We start from the raw sequence: 15,907 nt of genomic DNA on the forward strand, positions 1-15,907 counted from the left end.
ATGCCAACAACTCCACATAGCCTTGTTAGTTTTCCTCTTAGGTTTTCCTTAGGCCTTCAAATGAATAAAGAGAGCTCTTATACATGAAACCCTAGATCTTAGTTTTGTCTTTAGGCCAACTTAGAGATTGAATTTCCCGCAAATTTATTGAGTTTAATAATTATATTATCATAGAATTGTGTTCTCAAAATTTTGGGAAAAAAATTGAGGACCGTGTGCAAAGTGCATATGGTCAAACCAACTTTTCACCAATTTTCTAGGGCTATTAGATATGATGATATTAGAGTGAATCCAAAAGTTAGAGCTGATTTCAAGGTGTTTTGATATGTGAAATCAGGCCTTAAAGGTCAAAATAGGATATAATTAGGGTCTATGATTTAATGAAGTAATGAAGGAATAAAAAAAAAAGGGGAACACTTAGGGTAAAGGGCCCAATTTTATGATGTATGAAGTGATGAAATACGACTTTAGATTTAATTAAATTAATTAATTAACTGCGTAAAGAGAAATTATAATGCAAGATGCAAACACAATAAAGGAGGTGCTAAACTAAGCGTAGAATTGTACCACCCTAGCAAGGCTGTACAATTTACGACGCTACATTTATCCCCCACTTTAGTGGTCATATGACACTACATGCATATGGAAGGTAATGTAAAGAGTAAACATTCATGAAAAATGATATATCCACAAGTTGTCGAACAAAGCCCCCAATGACATCTACAGTAAGCAGTTAGTAACTACATCGTACAAAACCACATGTTAGATAAAATAAAAAATTTACCTAAATGCTTACTAAGAAAGGTTATGGAAATCCAAGCGTAGCTATATTCGCCCCTTATTTCGTCTTGCTAATTTTATTGAGTTGAAACAGGGTATCATGTTTACCACATCAAATTGTGAAAGAAGATTGATGACAAATGCTCACAAGAAGATTTGATATAATATCAAAAACTAATGGAGAATAGTTTGGTAAGAAAGAGAGCTAAACCTCAATTTGAACACAACAAAGAGTGTGTGGATTTGAGAGCTCTCAAACACAAGATGAAAGATTGAAATGGAAACAAATGCAAGAGATGTAATCCAAAAATTCAACTCCATAAAGGAAATCGGAAAAGAATGGAGAGGATTGTAATGACATCAAAGAGAGATTTTTTATAGTAATACTCTTCTAAAGTAGGCAAGAGGTCCTCATCAGGGACATGAATGTTCATAAAATAGAAGGATTTATTATAAAAGATACTACTCAATGAAGAAAAGAAATTGATGAATGATCAAAGACTCCAAACATAGGGGAGGATTTCCCAATTAAGGATATGTACTTAAGATACCCATTAGGGATTCTTGTTTCAATATGAGAGAAGTAATTCAAATATGAATACACCTCTACAATCAATAAGAAATCCTTATAGAAGACACTACTTAACAAACGGAATATTTTAATCTCAAGAAGGAGAGATGTTTGAAATCACTCTTGTCCCCAATATATAGGGAGAAGAGATGAGATGGAAATAGGCTATTATATTGCTTCCAAAAATATGATTGCATGTGAAATTGTACCATCATGAATGACAATGATCCCCCTATAAGTGAACTTCCAATCTCACAAAATTATGAGAAAAATAATAGGCATTAATGTTATTTAAAGACATAATAGATTGAATGAGGTATTTGAATATGACATGTTAAATTCTCTACTATAAATGATATTAAAAACATGTATAAGATGATGAATGTTAGAAAGTCTTTAGAAAGAGAGAAGTTTATAGGATAAGAATAGGCCACTAAGTCATTCTTTTCTTGCACATAAGAAATTTGAGGAGAGGGATAAGTGTAATTTATTAGAGCCTTAGAAGAAGAAATTTTAGAATGAGTAGAATATAAAGTCTCATAAGAAATCTCTTGAGGAGATACATAAAGAGATTTGTTCATCACCAAAATTTCCTAATGAGGGGGATGAGTGTTTAAAGAAGTAGAAGATGATTTAATTGAAGCAAGGTCATCATCACTACTAAATATAGCATTCACATTGAGAGATGGTCTTTTATATGCTTTGGTGGGCTTAGAAGGATTATATCCAAGTGCAAATGAAGCATCATTTATGTGTTGTTCTAAAGGAACTTTAATCTCTTGTTCATTTGCACCACAACCATTATCATCATAGCCACTCTTAGCTAAAATGTGAAAACTAGGACCGTCAAGAGATGTTGAATCAGAAAGAGATGGTTGCGCCTCATAGATATTAGTGCTATATGAATTAGAGGAAAGATTTGAAAAATCATTTGAATTAGAAGCAGCCACAAAGTGGTTACTTAGTTGCTTAGAGAAAGTGGGTTTCTTTTTAGGTTCCTTCTTATATTTATCCTTCTTAGTCTTAGATCCTTTCCAAGATACTCTATACTCTCCTAAAAAAGTAGGTTTAAAGTCTAGAGATCCCCAATCATCATCTAAGAGCACTTGTTTTGGAGAAAAGATATTCTTGGGAGGAGATTCTGATTGAGTAGAAGAATCAAGAGTACTAGAAGAAACAAGATAATTAAGGAAATAGATGTATTTGAAGTAGGAGAATTAACAGAAGACTAGGAAGTAGCTGAACAAGGAGATCCAATTTATAATGGAGCTTCAATATTTGTATCAGCTAATGAGGTGTATTTCTTATTGTTATAAATGAACTTGACTTGCCTATGCAAAGATGAGGGGACAACTTGCATTCTATGAATCCACGGTCTCCCTAATAGAAGGTTATATGTTAAATTACCAGGCGTGACATGAATAGGTGTAGGTAAAGTAATAGGACCTACGTTAACAGGAAAGGTTATGATACCTAAATATTGTTTAGCAACATTATCAAAGCCTCAAACAGAAATAGAAGCAGGTTCAATGAGAGAACGATCCACTTTAGTCTTATCCAATAAGTCTACACCACAAACATTAAGGCCAAACCCATTGTCCACAAGGGTTCATCTTATAGCACTATTGTTAACTAGAACCACAATCATAATGGGATCATATTGATGTTATATTTAATGAGAAGGTAATTTATCTTGTGTGAATATAATTTGAGCTTTGGGTTTTTTTGTAGGATCAATCAAAGAAGCCATGTTTTAAGGTGTCACTGCCATTGGGACATCTAAGTTTTTGAAAGCATCTTATAACATCCCATGATAAGCAGGTGGAGTTTGAACCAAATCCAAAATAGAAATCTTGGTAGGAGTAGCTTTAAGTTGTTCAATAAGATCATACTCCTTACTAAGAGTCAATGATATATGAGGTACTTGTAGAAGATTAGGTTGAGAGGGAGGAAGTGAAGTTGGGGTATCTAGAGGAGTATTAGTTTTCCTATTGTTTCTTGTGTTGTAGGTATGAGAAACCGTATGATGACTCTCTTTAGTGATTTTCTTAGCATACTCATGAGGGATCTTAGTAGGATAACCTCCTTGTATAGTAATATTAGGTTTCTTAGGAGTTCAAAAAGAATCATTAGCATAACCACCTTGAACCACTAAGATAGGCTTACATTGAGAACTTTGAGAAGGACAGGCACCCTCAACTATGAAGAGGGGTTTATTAGGTGTTTCATTAACATGTATCAAATTGATTGAAGATGGTTCAGGAATATCAAAGGTGTCCTTATTAATTTTAGAAGAAGAATGGACAAGACTTTTGATAGAATTATTGATAGTATCTTCTTGCACTAAAATTTTATCGTGGATAAGATCAATTTTAGGAGTTAGGCTTGTTAGGACCTGGAGGCAACTAAGAGGGGGGGTGAATCAATTGTCAATTAATTTCAACACAAATATAACTTAATCAAAATTGATACTTAATGCTTGTAAACCAAATTAATGCCGGTAGATAAATTAGCAGTAAATATTAATACTAGTGAAAGTTAATGCATAGAACAAAAAGAGAAACAACATCCACAACACATAAAATAGAGATTTGTAAGTGGAAACCCTGTAAGGAGAAAAACCATTGTGGGAAACCTTACTCACAATCAAATGATACTACTGTATATAGTATGTGTATACGAATGGGGTTTGTACATGCAAAAAGGCCAACTTCCTAGATCTGACTACTCAATCACAAAATAAGAGACATTGACTACAATTGGATGGTTAAATCCAATGATAATGTATTGCTCAAAGTAGCATCTCCAATGCTAGATTAGTACCGGTTAAGCTCTGATAATCACCTTCCAACCTTCCTTGAACCTTCTCTATGGTTTTCTCATATGATCTTCAATATTCACACATACCATGACATAATACCACACTTCCACACTTCATCTCACAAATGAGATCTTAGATATATACCAAAGCCTAAGACCAAATGTGTAGGTCGTCTTACCAAGAATATTACAATTAAATCAATTACAAATGATTCAAGATGTGATGTATCATGTTACGTCAATACATTTACAACAATATCCAATTAATTAAATCATCTCCATGATGTGTCATGATGATCTGGAATAGATAATGCATGTCGGTCCATAGCCTAGACCATTTGTTGGTAACAAGAAATATGTCAACCCAATTAGACCAATAACCAAAATACCCAAACCAAGTGTCCAAACCATGTCTTCAACATAACTAAGTGATCTCCAGATGATAATGAGTCAGCTTTAGTGTCGATAAACAATATAACCTATTAGTGAACAATATATCGGTGACTGTGCATAAGTCACTGAACTTGTCGGTGAACATAATGCGTCAGTTCAACATAACCAAAGATCTCCAGAAGGATAAGTGTTGAGATGAATGACTAAACCAATGCAACACATCCATAATACCAACAATATCCCCCTTTGGCATTGATGGCAACACAGAATGACAAAAACCAAAAACCAACAATCTCCAGAAATCAAAATACAAATGCAGAGACTATATATCTTTCCCTAATGAATAATCTCTCCCCAAAGGATAATGTTTTTCCATAGATATCTCTCCCCCTTTGACATCAAATGCTAAATCAGTACAAATACCAGAACATACAAATAACCAATTATTTTAACCAACTACTCCACCTGAGAAGTAGCTCTCCTCCATCAAAACCGGAAAAAAAAATTTCTTTGTTAATTTTGTCGGTTTGATGCTAATGATCAAGTGTCTAAGACTCTACCGGTGAGGTTATAGCCCCAAGCTTCTCTTTGAGATATTCAAAATTTTCCTTAGGCAAAGGCTTAGTAAAGATATCCGCAATCTGCTCTTTACTATTCACATAAACAAATCTTACTTCTTTTGCTTCAACATTTTCTTTTAGAAAATTGTATTTGATAGAAACATGTTTAGTCTTAAAGAGTGAAATACCAGATTCTTAGATATATCAATTGCTGCTGAATTATCACAATAAATGATTATAAGTTCTTTGCATTTTACCTTTATTTCCTTCAACATTTTCTTAATCCATAATACCTGAGTACAATTAGTCGCTGCTGCAACATGTTCTGATTCTGTTGTTGATAATGATGTACAACTTTGTTTCTTGCTCAACCATGAAGTCAATCTGCTACCCAGAAAGAATGCCCCACCAGTGGTGTTCTTTCTCTCATCTACATCTCCTTCCCAATTTGCATCGGTGTATGCACATAAATCAAAATTTTCATCTTTCAGAGACCATAAACCAGGATTTGTTGTGCCTTGTAGATACCAAAAAATCCTTTTCACTGTTGATTCATAATTTTCTCTAGGATTACTCTGAAATATTGAAACAATACATATTGCATTCATTATATCAAGTCTTTTTTATGTCAAATATAGTAAACCTCCAATCATAGATTTGTATCTTGTCAGATTAATAGGAGTTTGAATCATCTTTCAATGTCAATTTATCAGTTGTAGTCATAGGAGTACTTACCGGTTTGGAATTTTCCATACCAAATTTCTCCAATAGTTCTTTCAAGTATTTTGTTTGACATATGAATGTACCTTTATCAGTCTGTGAAATCTGCAATTCTAAAAAGAATTTTATCTCCCCAATCTTAGACATTTCAAATTCTTCCTGCATCTTATTAGCAAAGTCTTTACATAATCCATCTTCTCCTCCAAAAAAGATATCGTCAACAAAAAATTCAATAACCAAGATGTCTTCATTAGTCACATTGAAATATAAGTTGTTTTCAACATTACCTTTAGTGTAACCAAGCTTCAAAAGATATTTGTCTAATCTAGCACACCAAGCTCTAGGAGTTTGCTTCAATCCATATAAATTTTTCCTTAATCTGTAAACCATATCTTTATCATTTGTCAATGAAAATCCATCAAGATGTTCAATGCAAACTTCCTCTTCAAGATCACCTTTCAAAAATGCACATTTTACATCCATTTGATATACTTTATAGTTCTTGTGGGCTGCAAAGGAAAGAAATAATTAATTCTAGATACTTGTGCAAAGGTTTCATTGTAATCAATTTCCTCTTTCTGTGAATATCCTTTACACACTAATATTTCTTTGTTTTTTATTACCTTACCATCTTCATTAAGTTTATTTCTAAATACCCATTTAGTTCCAATTAGATTTTTCTCAAGTTAGGTAGGGGAACCAATGCTCATGTATTGTTGTTTTCAATTGGTTCTAATTCATCTTCCATAGCTTTAATCCAATGTTTATCTTCACATGCCTCAATAACAAATGTTGGTTAAATTTGAGAAATTAAACATATCTCTTCATTTGCCAGTCTTCCTCTTGTCATAGCACCTTTATACTTATTCCCAATTATCTAACTTTCAGAGTGATTCAATCTACCATACCTCGGTTTATTTACTTGCTTCTATTTATTAGTTAGGGTAGAATTCTCTAATGATGCCGGTGTGACTAGATCCACACTCTGTACTGTTGCACTCTCTATAGGTTCATTTATGATCATATCAACTATCGGTTCAGAATCCATAGACCTTGAATTTCCTCTAAATTGTTCATCTATCTTCACATTTGCACTCTCAATGATTTTATGTAATCTTTTTTTAAAACATCTTTATGCCTTGCTCTTATATGAATAACCAAGAAATATTCCTTTATCACTTGTAGGATCAAATTTACCAATTTACTCATCTCTCCTAATATAGCATTTGCTTCCAAATATTCTAAAATATTTAAGAGTAGGAGTATTACCAAACCATAGTTCATAAGGGGTCTTACCGATTTCACCTTTGATGTGAACTCTGTTAAAAGTGTAAACCGCTATGTTCACTGCTTCTCTCCTGTACACATGAGGTAGATTTGCTTCTAATATTATGCTTCAAGCCGCATCCAAAATAGTTTTGTTCTTCCTTTCCACAACTCCATTTTGCTGAGGTATCCAAGGTGCTAATAGTTGTCTTCTAATTCCATTCACTTCACAAAATGTATTAAAATCCTTAGATGTGAATTCACCTCCTTGATGTGATCTTAAACATTTGATTTTCTTATCAGTTTCATTCTCTACCATTTCCTTCAATAATTTGAATTTCCCAAAAGCTTTTGATTTGTCCTTGAGAAAAGTAACCCAACACATTCTAGAATAATCATCAATAATTAGCATAAACTATCTATCTCCCTATAGACTTCCTGTTCTTTTTGGACCACACAAGTCAGTATGGATTAAATCAAGAACATGATTGGATTTCTCATAAATACTCTTAAAAGTTGTTCTGACTTACTTTCCCATTTGACATTCCTTGCATATCGGATTAAGAGGTTTTACAATCTTAGGTAAATCCCTTATTGCCTTAGATGAACACATGAAAAATTCTTTTATGCCATAACCAGCTTTCATCAATATGTACAATTAAGCATGTCTTTTCATTGTTATTCAAATGAAAGATATTACCTCTAGTCTGATTACTGGTTGCAATCTCCAAACTAGTTCTATTCATGATTTTAAATTTACCATTCTTGAATTGTAACTGAAATCCCTTTTCAACTAATTGAAAAACACTTAAAAAGATTATGCTTCAAACCTTCAATATAATAAATATTATCCGTGTTGTGCTTACCATCAAAAGATATAGTGCCTTTTTCCTCTGATCAAACAAGCTTTATCATCCCCAAATCTTACTAGACCTCCATTGTATTCTTGAAAAGATAAGAATTTACTTTTATCACCAGTCATATGATGTGAACATCCAGAATCTATAATCCATTCATCCTTTTCTTCAATTTTAGCTGCCAGGGCATACTCTACTGGTGGAACAGTAAGTGCCAGTTGATCTTCTTTTATTGCAACAAAAGTCCATCCATTGTCTGTCATTTCTTCATCAGAATCATCAATAACTCTTTCATCAGCATAGTAACATGATTTGTCTGTATTCTTCTTAAATTTGTATCTCTTATGTTCAGGGTTAGGTTTATATGTTCTTTTAGCTTCTTCTCTCAATCTTGCATGTTTACTAGGACATCCAGATGCTATATGACCAACTTTATTATGGTTAAAACATTTAAATGGTGCTTTACCTTCATACTTACTTCCAATAGGACCTTTAGGCATTTTCCTTGCAAATAGTGCTTCAAGTTCTTCCAATTCTTCATTTCCTTTCTGATATCTTCAAGTTCTCTTGCATAAAGTGCTTTCCAATCAGATTTGTCAGATGATGATGATGATGCTTTGAAGGCTAAATATATCTTAATTATAGCAACAAGACCAAATTCCTCAAGCTCAAATGTTGAAATTTTTTCAACCAAGGTATCTCTAGATACTGATGTATTAGGCATTGTTCTCAACTCATTAATAGTAGTTAATTTCATTTTGTATGCCAGTGGAAATTCTCTTAAAATATTATAAACAATTTAATCTTCACTCATGGATCCTCTACAACATTGTATTCCCAAGACAATTTCATTAACCCTTTCCATAAAAGCAAAAATTCTTTCGTCTTCTTCCATTTTAAGATTTTCATACCAGACCCAGAAGCATTCTAGTTTTGAAATTTTGACAGTGTTATCTCCTTCATTCAATGTCTCCAATTTATCCCAAATCACTTTAGCAGTAGATTGGTCTGATAATCCCATGATTTTCTGACCTACCAAGGTGCTCAAGAGAGCTTCCCTTGCTTTGCAATCATTTTCCTAATCTTTAGCCAATGTTGGTGGATGAGGTTGATTCGGTAAAGAAGCAACATAGCCATTCTTTGTAACATCCCATATGTCTCTTTCAATGCAATTCAGATGTATCTCCATTCTGATCTTCTATATACCATAATTTGTTCCATCAAGTTTCAAACTGTCCTTCTTAAAAAAATTTGTTGCCATAGAATCTCCTCAAGCTGTTAAACTTGTGCAAAAAGAGGACTTAGCTCTGATACCAATTGTTAGGACTCGGAGGAAACTGAGATGGGGGGGTGAATTAGTTGTCAATTAATTTCAACCCAAATATATTAATCAAACTTGATACTTAATTCCAGTAGATAGATTAGCAGTAAATATTAATGTCGGTGAAACTTAATGCATAGAATTGAAAGAGAAACAACATCCACAATACATAACACAAAGATTTGTATGTGGAAACCCTGTTAGGGGAAAAACCATGGTGGGAAACCCTACCCACAAACAGATGATACTACTATAGATAGTATGTGTATACAAATGGGGTTTGCACATGCAGAAAGGCCAACCACCTAGAGATTTCTACTCAATCACAAAATAAGAGTCACACTGACTACATTTGGATGGTTAAATCCAATGATAATGTACAGCTCAAAGTAGCATCTCCAGTGCTGGATTCAATATTGGTTAAGCTCTAATAATCACCTTCAAACCTTCTTTGAACCTTCTCTATGGTATTCTCATATGATTCTGAATATTCTCACATACCATGACATAATACCACACTTCCACACTTTATCTCACAAATGAGACCTTACATATATACCGAAGCCTAAGACCAAATGTGTAGGTCATCTTCCCAAGAATATTACAATTAAATCAATTACAAATGAGTCACGATGTGATGCATCATGTTGGCTCAATACATTTACAACAATATCCAATTAATTAAATCATCTCCATAGCATGTCATGCTGATCTAGAATAGATAATGCATGTCGGTCCATAACGTAGACCAATTTGCCAGTAACAAGAAATATGACAAACTGATTAGACCAATAACCAAAATACCAAAACCAATTTTCCAAACCATGTCTTCAACATAACCACTTTATCTCCAGATGATAATGAGTCATCTTTAGTACCGGTGAACAAAATAACTTGTCAGTGAACAATATACCGGTGACTGTGCATAAGTCACTGAACTTGTCGGTGAACATAATCTACCAGTTCAATATAACCAAAGATCTCCAGAAGGATAAGTGTTGACATCAATGACAAAGACAATGCAACACATCTATAATACCAACAAGGCTAGGAGTAGGAAGTAATGTTTTAGAAGATAGAATATTAGTAGGAAAGGTCATATCATGCTATATCATCAAGGGATCTACTTGGGGAATAGGCTATCTAGGATAAGGGTCAACATTAATTTCTAAAGTTTCACCCTTGAGAGGGGGATCCTTGGAAGGGATGCTAACAATCTCTCCTTGAAATAAGGTATCCATATGAGTAGAACCTATTTGTGGAGAAGGAGATGCCTTACCTTTAGAGGAAACATGATTGAGATTCATGGTAGGTGGGATGCTATCAAGAGAGTTACTCTTGTAGGGTAAAGAATAATCAATACCTTCTTCAAATGGTTCATCCCAAATAGTGAGGTCATTGAAACAAAAAATTAGAAATATCTTGCACAAAGATGTCCTTATTGTTATTGCCAATATTGGGATAAGTGATAACATTGTTCATTAATTCTTCATCTTTAGGAGGGAGAGAATCTTCTTGCCTAAAAATATGTTCAATAGGATTTTTAGGGGAGAGAGAATTAAGGGAATTGATTATGGTTTCATCTTCTTTTCCTAAGACATATTTATGGGTAAGACAAACTTTGGGGTAAGGAGAAGCACTTATTATTAATGAATCATATCTAATGGGAATTTTGTTGGAATCAAAAGAGGAAATTCCATCACTATGAAAACTAGGGATAATACCATCTTCTTGCACAAAATAATCCTCAGGAGGGGAGTATTCTTTAAGAGGGAGATGAACATCTTTCTCCAAAGATTCATGCTTAGGAAGGAGATCTTTGGAAGAAGTGCTCATAACCTCTTGTTTTACTAACATTCCCCCATTGCTAAGACCAAATTTAGAAGAAGATAAGTCAATGTCCATCAATAACTTTTAACTTAGAGAGGCATTATGTAAATAAGGTAAAGTGACACTAAGAAAGGTGTTTATGATATTGTAGACACCTAAACTTGTCCTGTCTAATTAAATAAATATTTTTTATTTATTTAATTATTTTAACCTAATTCTTCTATTAATTAAATAAATCTTTATTTATTTAATTAATTCATTTATCCTTTTCTAGCATTTTTCCTCATTTAAATAAATAATTTTATTTATTTAAATTGTCCTTTTTCTAAATTAAATAAATACTTTTATTTATTTAATTGATCCCATTTCTTCTATTAAATAAATAAATATTTATTTATTTAATTAATTCATTATCCTTTTCTACCCATGACACATGTCATTCATCTCTTAATTCCTACACTACCCACCCTCTCATTATTTTCCTTTTTCCTCTACCTAGCTGACAATCTATCTTTTACACCTCTCAATCTTATCACTCCATTTCTTATAGTGTCTTTTATATAAGAGGATGCTTCTTTCATTATCAACCCAATTTAGCTCCTAAGCATTCTAATTGTCTAATAAATGTTATGCAATCAAGCCTTTTTGCAATCAAGCTATCAACCACATTTATGTTCTTTATTGAGCTCTTGTGCACACATAAAATATTAGAGCAAATATATCAAGCAAGATCAATGGAGATATGAAGAATGGAGATTCAAACCCTAGTAGACATGTGATGGTATAATATTTCTAATTGTGTTGATTTGCATTGTCTTAGGTAATCTTCATATGTTATGGTGGATCTTTGTTGTTGTTAGGCTAGCGTTTTGTGGTTAAATTCATTTAGTCTTTCAATATTGATGTTTCCATTATCCACTTTTCACCATACACATTTTGGCACACCTGGGGGGACTTGTGTCCTTTTGTGTTTAACATTTTTGGTTGCAGATTTTATGTTTTTAAAGTTGCAGATCTGACATTTTCTGACAATATTTCAACTTTTCACGTCTACACCTTCTGGAACCACGTTTTTGCTTTTCTGTCGCGTCAGTGTGCCCCTAAATTGTGTTTGTATTTTCAGAAGTATTTTTCTTTTTTGCAAAATGTGTCTATGTTCCATAACCATGTTTGTGGTGGGCAAAATCATGTCTGTGTTTAGTTTTTTTTTTTTTCAATTTTTGTTTCTTCATTTAGGGTTTCATTTCATCATTGTGTCTTGTATTTAGGGTTTCAGATCTAGTTTTTTTGAGCTAATATCTTGTGATCCAACTAACAAAGTGGTGTAGCTTGTCTTTGAAAGCAAATTGTGTGTCAAAGGCCCCAAATTTTCACAGTGTTTTGGGATTTTGTTAAAATAAACCTAACTTGTTTGCTTGTAGGAATGGGTAATCATTTGAAACAACCCAAACTACTAACAAATCTTTATTGCAGGACCTTGGCAAGGGTTTTCTTTTAATTTTTATTGTGTGCTTTGTTTTCATAGACTAGAAAACACTTCAATTGGTGCACTAAAATTGAACCAATGTCTTGAGAAAGAGGCTATTTTCTATTTATCTTTAGAGGGCCTACCTCCCCGTGTGGTCACTAGGACTACTAGTGAGGAGCGAATGACCCAAGTAGTAGTGATTCAAGCTCCTCTCTTCCAAACCACTATAAATAACTATATCCATGGTGAAAGCCATGGGTAACGTGTGTTGATTAGTTAATACCGACACTATGTCTCCCCATAAACCCATTTAATCAAATTTTTTTGATCAATAGTAGGGTGTAAACACAACTAGTTGGGAGATTTTTGTATTTATAGACCTGAAAGTGTCACATGGATGGCCACATGATTGGATTCCCTTACTAGCACCTTTTTTTTTAGAAAGCCAAAATCCTTCTAGTTGATGGGCCAAGAGGTTAGACCTCTAGAGTGGCCCACACACCTACAGTTCTTAGTAGAGGTACAAAGCTCGCCATGAGGAGTTTTCATGGGGACTGGTGCTTGGCTGGCCTAAAGAAGTAAGTGACGATAGTGGAGCTAGTGCGGTCAAGCACCTAAGTATCCACTTTGAATAGCATAGCCTCGAGGGAAACCCCATGTGAGATCAACAACTATTGTCCTGGCCAACCATAAGAACTATGCTTGTCTTCTTTTAAACATTCAAACATCCAAGATCAAACATCAAAATATTATGTCTTTTGTGTCTTCAAGTGTATGCAAAACATTTTTTCATCAAACAACATGCTTTCTTTTGAGTCAATTTGAGTCCAAACACCTACAAACATAGAGTCCTCATCAATATTGTGTCCTCTTGTCATGAAAAATAGTCAAAATTCAGATTTGGTCACAACAACAACTTCACAAATTAAAAAAATGGTACTCAGGTTTTATAAATGCATCTATGTTTGACAGAAACATGTCTGTGTACTGTAACCGCGTCTCTATAGGATAGAAACATGTGTGTGTCATAGTAGAAAATTGTATTCACAAGATCTTCAGAAACATGTATGTATAGTATCTAGTCAAGTCTGTGTTGGGTAACCACTTCTATGAAGTATATAGGCACGTGTGTGTTCATTATTGGGAAAATTTACAGACCACCAAATAAGAGCAATCATTTTTAGATTTCTTGAGCTTCCTAGGTTATTCTCCAGGTTTTCATCTAGAATTCAACCTATTTCTGGGTCTCAAAGAGTTCATCATTTCTTTAGACCTTGCATTACATTCATATTTGTCTAAACTTGAGTCAAAAGGACACTTTCTTTTCCCCATCTTACTATATAAGCACAATACATACAACAACATTTTGGTAAGTGGTCCCTCATCAAGGTTTATCATCTTTGCGTCTCATTTGGTCTTATTTGGAGTCAAGGTCAACTTACCTCATCAAGAGATCTATCATCTCTTTGGAATTCACAAATACTCTACTACATACATACTTGGTCTTACACTTTGGACATTGCAAATACACCTCAAATTCATTTACATTCCATCCAACTCTTGGTCAAGACCTAGTTCATGGTTGAAACCTGTTCCCAAAAATATAGGAGGGAAGCTAAAGAGGTTCAAGAGTTTTCAAACATGAGTGGCTATGAGTATGAAAATGATATCTTTTTCAATTTTGATCATACCACATTACCTGACATGGACATCTATAGAAACATTCAGAATCTTGAGAACATGGATGATACAAACAACAATGATGCACCAAATGACAATATTGTCAAAATATCAGTACACTCACCAGAAGTGGAGGAAACTATCATGGATCCCCATTTTAATAGATTGGTTGAAGAGATCATGAGAAGAGATAGACAATATTTTCTATAAGTGATGGCACAAAGTAGAGCTAAGACCTCATGATTTTGACATGTCCTAAATAGTGGAAAATCGACCTACTCAAGAAATTCAACTCAACATGGATCAAAGGAGACCTAATAGTGGAGGTAATAGGGGACCATGTTTTGTGAATGAGTCACCATCATCCTTGTTTCAAAAACCTTGGGTACCAAATACACATGGTCAAGCTTATGATACTCACGAAAGAACATCTCATGAACAATTTCGTCTATGCAGAACCTTATGGAAATCTTATGCAGATAAGTATACTCAATCGCATACCAATGTTAAGGACCAAACTCAAAATCAATTGGATATCCAGAGGCATGCTCAAAATTTGGAAACAAGAAAACCCCATGTCAAATTTGGGGGCAATACACAAGAGCAAACTCATGATATGCCTTATGGCCCTATGTGAAGTTGTCCCTACACGCATTATCATTATAGACCCCCTCCATATGAGCATGCTTACGATCAATACCATCCATATATGCAGTATCCTCCTCCTCCACCCAGTGGCTCGAGCATGGGATATGGTCCAAGAAGTCGGTGTCCACCCCAAAACAATTTGGAATGACAAATAAAGGACTTACAAAAGAAGATGGAGGAAATCAATACACAAAAACAAGCTTACATAATGAGAGATATATGTCCATATCTGTTTGATAAAAGAATTCCAATGCGTCCATTTCCTAGACATTTTATAGCACCAAAGTTTGATAAATAAAGAGGCAAAGGCGACCCTAAGGCACATATAAGACAATTTTTCACAACTCACATTGAGGTAGGAGCAGAACAAACATACTTGATGATTATTCCCACAAAGCTTAGTTGAACAATTTATGGAATGGTTCTCCCAACTTCAACCTAGAATTAAGTTATGGGGTGATCGAGTAGAGGATTTTATCCAAAATTTCTCATATAACATAGAGATAAATATATCAGTTGCCACTTTATGCAATACCAAATAGAAAGATGGGGATTCATTTTCATCATTCTTACAAAGATGGAGTAATTTAGCTAGTAGATGCTCTTGTGAAATTCCAAAAAAACAAATGGTAGAGATGTTCACACAGAATGTCAATAGAGAAATTGGTTATGACTTGAGGAAAGCTTGTTTGTCCACTTTCAGGGATGTCATTGAGAAAGGCTTAGCAATAGAGAAGGTCTTAATTGAGAAAGGAATCATCAAGATATTCAAAGAAAATAAAGAGGATTTTAAAGGATAGGACAAGAACACAGTAAATGATGGCGTTGTTGATGCTAACATAGTAAGACCAAAAATCATTCTTTCAGGATCAAGTTCTTCTACAAGAAACCAAGTAAATACTCAAGCAACTTCAAAACCATGAAGGAAAAACACCCCATTGGGAGAACCACCTGAGTCAGCTTTTAGGAAGCTAGTGGCAAACAAGATAATAA

The sequence above is a fragment of the Cryptomeria japonica genome, chromosome 1 (genome assembly GCF_030272615.1).
Source record: "Cryptomeria japonica chromosome 1, Sugi_1.0, whole genome shotgun sequence".
NCBI classification, from domain to species: Eukaryota; Viridiplantae; Streptophyta; class Pinopsida; order Cupressales; family Cupressaceae; genus Cryptomeria; species Cryptomeria japonica.